The sequence below is a fragment of the Colobus angolensis genome, unplaced genomic scaffold (genome assembly GCF_000951035.1).
Source record: "Colobus angolensis palliatus isolate OR3802 unplaced genomic scaffold, Cang.pa_1.0 Scaffold80, whole genome shotgun sequence".
NCBI lineage: Eukaryota > Metazoa > Chordata > Mammalia > Primates > Cercopithecidae > Colobus > Colobus angolensis.
The window spans coordinates 9,920,835-9,927,792 of record NW_012121821.1 but is presented as its reverse complement, the minus strand read 5'-3'; positions in this window follow the sequence as shown (position 1 = coordinate 9,927,792).

Genomic DNA, 6,958 nt, shown 5'->3' with positions numbered 1-6,958 from the left:
TAGCCAGGATAGTCTCGATCTCCTGACCTCGTGATCCGCCCGTCTCGGCCTCCCAAAGTGCTGGGATTACAGGCTTGAGCCACCGCGCCCGGCCGCGATAAATTTATTTTAATTGTGTATTGGTAAACCAATGTTGAATGTAATACTTCAGGTAAATCTTATTATAATTTTTAAAAGAATATTACTACATGAATAGATGTTTTCTAGTTTGTTTTTTAACATCTGTATTGGTATGCACTTGATTTTCTTAAAAAGGGTTACACAGACTAATAATTTTGTCTGATTTCACTATATTTCTTTGGTTTTCTCTTGCATGATCATAATTTTATATTGCAAAGGTCACTCAGATTATGAGTTCTTACAGAAAAAGTACATATTGTCTAAAATTGTATTTACAGGTGCTAGGTTGGGAGATTTGAAAACATATTTAAGGTCGAGCTCAGTGGCTCATGCCTGTAATCCCAGCACATTGGGAGGCCGAGGCAGGAGAATAGCTTGAACCCAGGAAGTGAAGGTTGCAGTGAGCCAAGGTCGTGAGATTGCGTGATGGCACTCCAGCATAGGTGACAGAATGAGACTTTGTCTCAGAAACAGAAAACAAACAAACAAAAACCCAAAAACAACAACAACAAACATATTTAAAACCCAAAGACAATTAAAAAAAAATCAGAGTAATTCAATTTTGACATTGTAACTTTAATGTAATAATATATTGCTCATTTGTTTTAATGAAAAAGGTTGCTAATATATACTTCTTTATAAGATTGTTTCTAAAAGAAAATCGTAGGGTTTTACTTTAGTAGAGAAGCATCCATATTATTTTTGATGCTTTCAAAGCACCATGATGTGATGTTTAGAGCCTATGTGCATTTACCTATGTTGATTCCGCCTTCAAAAATGTTTATGCCACATCAACTCTGCATTTTTAAATCCAATAAATATTTCGACAACCAACTTAGGTGCACCCTCCTGCCTGCCTGTAGGGTTTTTTAGAACCATTAGTTAAAATCAATTAATTTAATTCATAGCAATTAATATCTAAATTTTAACTTTTGATCTCATTTTCTTCTCATAGTTATTCAGTTTTATCTGTCTCAGTCATTATGGTGACTTGAGGGCAAAGATTTGATGAAGTGGTATACTAACACGAGATTGTGTTATGGCGAGCAATTGTGATTATACCTGATCAGCTTTTTTCTTTTTTACTTTTTTTGGGGGGTCCAGGAGAATTCATACTTACGGCTTCTTAGTTTGGCGGTCAGCCAATGACACAGGTGGATGTTATGTTTACAAACCTCAAGTCTATAATGCTTCTAACTTTAGCAAACCAAGCTGTGTGGCTTAAAAAACTTCTTCAAAGTCAAAGCCAGTTCTCAAATTTTCGTTGGCTTCTATTTTTTGCAGAGAACTCCTAGATTTCTATATATATGCACAAATGAGAAATCAGCCACAAATATTTGCAGCTTTTATATCAGTATTTCTTTTTTTAATCTCACTTATAGATCTTCCTGTGAAATTCTTGCTGTTCTTTCTCTCAACCCACACTTGTCCTGTAACCTCAGGATTGAAAAACTGTAAGATTTTTTCTAGTAGTTACAAAGCTAGTCGTACACTTAACCAGAAAAGCCATGGGATTTTGCTACATCCTACTACCCCGAAGCTTTCCATTGTGCCTTTCATCTCTTATTTCAAAGTCACTAGGTTTAGTCATCAACCACAAAGAGTGAAAGCTGTAGTTTTCTGTAATTAAGCTGGTGAGTAGGATGGCAATAGCCTCAAACAAGAAGGCTGCAGATTTGCCACCATTCTAACCTAATAATATTGGAGTTTTGAAAAATTAGTTGTTTCTCAATTTATTATTTGTAATTATTTTCTGATATTCTAAATTATGATATTTTGATTTTTTAGTTTTGTATTTGTTTTCTGCTGAAGGGATAACTCAACCACCTCATATTGTAATAATTAGAATGTGTGATAAAGTTTTTTTTAAGGAATTCTTACTAAAACCCAATACAAATGTGGAAAAAATATGAAGATGCAGAGGATATCATTCCTTAGCTGGGTACTACTGCATCAAATAGAAATTATAAACAAAATAATACCTAATAACATTTAGATATCATTGAATATCCACATACCTGAGTTCTGTGAGCATACATGAGCGTGTGTAATATTTTAGCAGACTAAATAATGCAAAGGTATATTACTTGAGGTAAAATAGTTACATGTATTACAAAATAATGGTGACATATTTCTCCAGAACAAGAAATTACATTCATCTGACCTCAAATCAGAGGAAAACTGGAAGTGGAAATTATGTGTTGAAAAGAAACCAACTATCATCTTCTGAACAAAGACACCCCCGGGCAAAAAAAAAACCAAAGTCATTTTTCTGTTAATTCTTAAAAAACATCAAGTCAAGTGCTGCTTTAACTGGAGTATACTGTAAGATTTACGACCCAATTTCTTTTACAAAAAAAAAAGTAGTGTTGAATAGTTTCAAAATTATCTTGCACTTAATGAGCTAAAGATATTAGACAGCCTTTTTAACTTGCAAAACCAGAGCATCTCTTTCTCTCCAAAGGAGCACAATCCTCTCCTTGCCAGCAAGGGAACAAAACTGGATGGAGAATGAGTTTGACAAATTGACAGAAGTAGACTTCAGAAGGTGGGTAATAACAAACTCCTCCAAGCTAAAGGAACATGTTCTAATCCAATGCAAGGAAGCTAAGAACCTTACAAGAAGGTTAGACAATTGCTAAGTAGACTAACCAGTTTAGAGAAAAACATAAATGAACAGATGGAGCAGAAAAACAGAGCGTGAGAACTTCATGAAGCAAAAACAAGTATCGGTAGCTGAATTGACCAAGTGGAAGAAAGGATATCAGAGATTGCAGATCACCTTAATGAAATAAAGTGTTAAGACAAGCTTAGAGAAATAAAGAATGAAAAGGAATGAACAAAGACTTCAAGAAATATGGGACTATGTGAAATAACCAAACCTGTGTTTGATTAGTATACCTAAAAGTGAAGGGGAGAATGGAACCAAGTTGGAAAACACCCTTCAGCCAAATTGGAAAACACCCTTCAAGATATTATCCAGGAGAACTTCCCCAACTTAGAAAGACAGGCCAACATTCAAATTCAGGAAAAACAGAGAACACCACAAAGATATTCCTCGAGAAGGGCATCAGATTCAACAAGTTTGAAATGAGGAACAAATGTTAAGAGCAGCCAGAGAGAAAGGTCAGGTTACCCACAAAGGGAAGCCCATCAGAAGAACAGCGGATCTCTCTACAGAAATCCTACAAGCCAGAAGAGAGTCGGGTCCAATATCCAACATTCTTAAAAAAAAGAATTTTCAACCCAGAATTTCATATCCAGCCAAACTAAGCTTCATAAGCAAAGGAGAAATAAAATCCTTTACAGACAAACAAATATTAAGAGATTTTGTCACCACCAGGCCTGCCTTACAAGAGCTCCTGAAGGTTAACAATATTAAACTTAAATGTAAATCAGCTAAATGCCCCAATTAAAAGACACAGACTGGCAAATTGGAAAAGAGTCAAAATTCATTGCTGTGCTGTATTCAGAAGACCCATCTCACATCCAAAGTCACATATAGGCTCAAAATAAAGGGACAGAGGAATATTTACCAAGCAAATAGAAAGAAAAAAAAAAGCAGGGGTTGCAATCCTAGTCTCTGATAAAAGAGACTTTAAACCAAAAAAGATCAAAAGAAACAAAGAAGGGCATTACATAAATGGTAAAGGGATCAATGCAACAAGAAGAGCTAACTATCCTAAATATGTATGAATCCAATACAGGAGCACCCAGATTCATAAAGCAAGTTATTAGAGACCTAAAAAAGACTTAGACTCCCACACAATAATCGTGGGAGACTTGAACACCCTAGTGTCAATATTAGAACAACGAGACACGAAATTAACAAGAATACTCGGGACTTGAACTCAACTCTGAACAAAGCAGACCTAATAGACATCTACAGAACTCTCCACCGAAATCAACAGAATATACATTCTTCTCAGCACCACATCACACTTGTTCGAAAATTGACCACATAATTGAAAGTAAAACACTCCTCAGCAAATGCATAAAAATGGAAATCATAACAAACAGTCTCTCAGACAACAGTGCAATCAAATTGGAACTCAGGATTAAGAAACTCACTGAAAACCGCACGACTACATGGAAATTGAACAACCTGCTCTTGAATGACTGCTGGGTAAATAACAAAATTAAGGCAGAAATAAATAAGTTCCTTGAAAACAGTGAGAATAAAGACACAATGTACCAGAATCTATGGGACACAGCTAAAGCAGTGTTTAGAGGGAAATTTATACCACTAAATGCCCACAAGAGGAAGCAGGAAAGATCTAAAATTGACACCCTAACATCACAATGAAAAGAAATAAAGAGGCAAGAGCAAACAAATTCAAAAGCTAGCAGAAGACAAGAAATAACTAAGATCAGAGCAGAACTGAAGGAGATAGAGACATGAAAATGCCTTCAAAAAATCAAGGAATTCAGGAGCTGGTTTTTTGAAAGGATTAACAAAATACCTAGATCACTAGCCAGACTAATAAGAGAGAAGAATCAAATAGACACAATACAAGTGATAAAAGGCAGATCACCAGTGATCCCACAGAAATACAAACTAACATCAGAGAACACTAAAAAGACCACTATGCAAATAAACTAGGAAATCTAGAAGAAAATAATAAATTCCTGAAAACATACACCCTCCCAAGTCTAAACCAGGAAGGAGTCGAATCCCTGAGAAGACCAATAACAAGTTCTGAAATTGAGGCAGTAATTAATAGCCTACCAAACAAAAAAAAAGCCCAAGACCAAACGGATTCACAGCCGAATTTTACCAGATGTACAAATTCTGAAACTATTCCAAACAATAGAAAAAGAGGGAATCCTCCCTCACTCATAATATGAGGCCAGCATCATCATGATACCAAAGTCTGACAGAGACACAATAAGAAAAGAAAAATTCAGGCCATTATCCCTGATGAACATCGATGCTAAAATCCTCAATAAAGTACTGGCAAACCGAATCCAGCAGCACATCAAAAAACTTATCCACCATGATCAAATCGGCTTCATCCCTGGGATGCAAGGCTGGTTCAACATATGCAAATCAATAAACATAATCCATCATATAAATAGAACCAAAGACAAAAACCACATGATTATCTCAACAGATGTGGAAAAGGACTTCAACAAAATTCAGCAACCCTTCATGCTAAAATCTCTCAATAAGCTATGTATTGATGGGAAGTATCTCAAAATAATAAGAGCTATGTATGACAAACCCACAGCCAATATCACATTGAATGGGCAAAAACTGGCAGCATTCTCTTTGAAAACCAGCACAAGACAAGGATGCCCTCTCTCACCACTCCTATTCAACATAGTTGTGGAAGTTCTGGCCAGGGCAACCAGGCAAGAGAAAGAAATAAAGAGTATCCAAATAGGAAGAGAGGAAGTAAAATTGTGTCTGTTTGCAGATGACATGATTGTATATTTAGAAAACTCCATCATCTCAGCCCCAAATCTCCTTAAGCTGATAAGCAACTTCAGCAAAGTCTCAGGATACAAAATCAATGTGCAAAAATCACAGGCATTCCTATATACCAATAATAGATAAACAGCTAAATCATGAGTGAACTCTCATTCACAATTGTTACAAAGAGAATAAAATACCTAGGAATACAGCTTACAAGGGATGTGAAGGACCTTTCCAAGGAGAACTACAAACCACTGCTCAAGGAAATAAGAGAGGACACAAACAAATGGAAAAACTATTTCATTCTCATGGATAGGAGTGAAAATGACCATACTGCCAAAAGTAATTTATACAATCAGTGCTATCCCTATCAAGCTACCACTGACTTTCTTCACAGAATTAGAAGAATCTACTTTAAATTTCACATGGAACCAAGAAAGAGCTCACATAGCCAAGACAATTCTAAGCAAAAAGAATAAAGCTGGAGGCATCATGCTACCTGACTTCAAACTCTACTACAAGGATACAGTAACCAGAAAAGCACGGTACTGGTACCAAATAGATATATAGACCAAAGGAAGAGAACAGAGAACTCAGTAATAACATCACACATCTACAACCATCTCATCTTTGACAAACCTGACAAAAGCAAGCAATGGGGAAAGGATTCCCTGTTTAACAAATGGTGCTGGGAAAACTGGCTAGCCATATGCAGAAAACTGAAACTGGATCCCTTCCTTATACCTTATACAAAAAGTAATTCAATATGGATTAAAGACCTAAATGTAAGACCTAAAACCACACAAACACTAGAAGAAAACCTAGGCAATACCATTCAGGACATAGGCATGGGCAAATTCTTAATTACTAAAACACCAAAACCAATGGCAACAAAAGCCAAAATTGACAAATGAGATTTAATTAAACTGTGCTTCTGCACAGGAAAAGAAACCATCATCAGAGTGAACAGGAAACCTACAGAATGGGAGTAAATATTTGTGCTACACCCATCTGACAAAGGGCTAATATCCAAAAACAAGGAACGTAAACAAATTTACAAGAAAAAAATAACCCCATCAAAAAGTGGGGAAAGGATATGAACAGATTTTTCTCAAAAGATGACATTTATGCAGCTAATAAATATATGAAAAAAACTTCATCATCACTGGTCATTAGAGAAATGCAAATCAAAATCACAGTAAGATACCATATCATGCCAGTTAGAATGGAGATCATTAAAAAGTCAGAAATTAACAGATGCTGGAGAGAATGTGAAGAAATAGGAACACTTTTACATTGTTAATGGGAGTGTAAATTGGTTCAACCATTGTGCAAGACAATGTGGCGACTCCTCAAGGATCTAGAACAAAAAATACCATTTGACCCAGAAATCTCATTACTGGGTATATACCCAAAGGA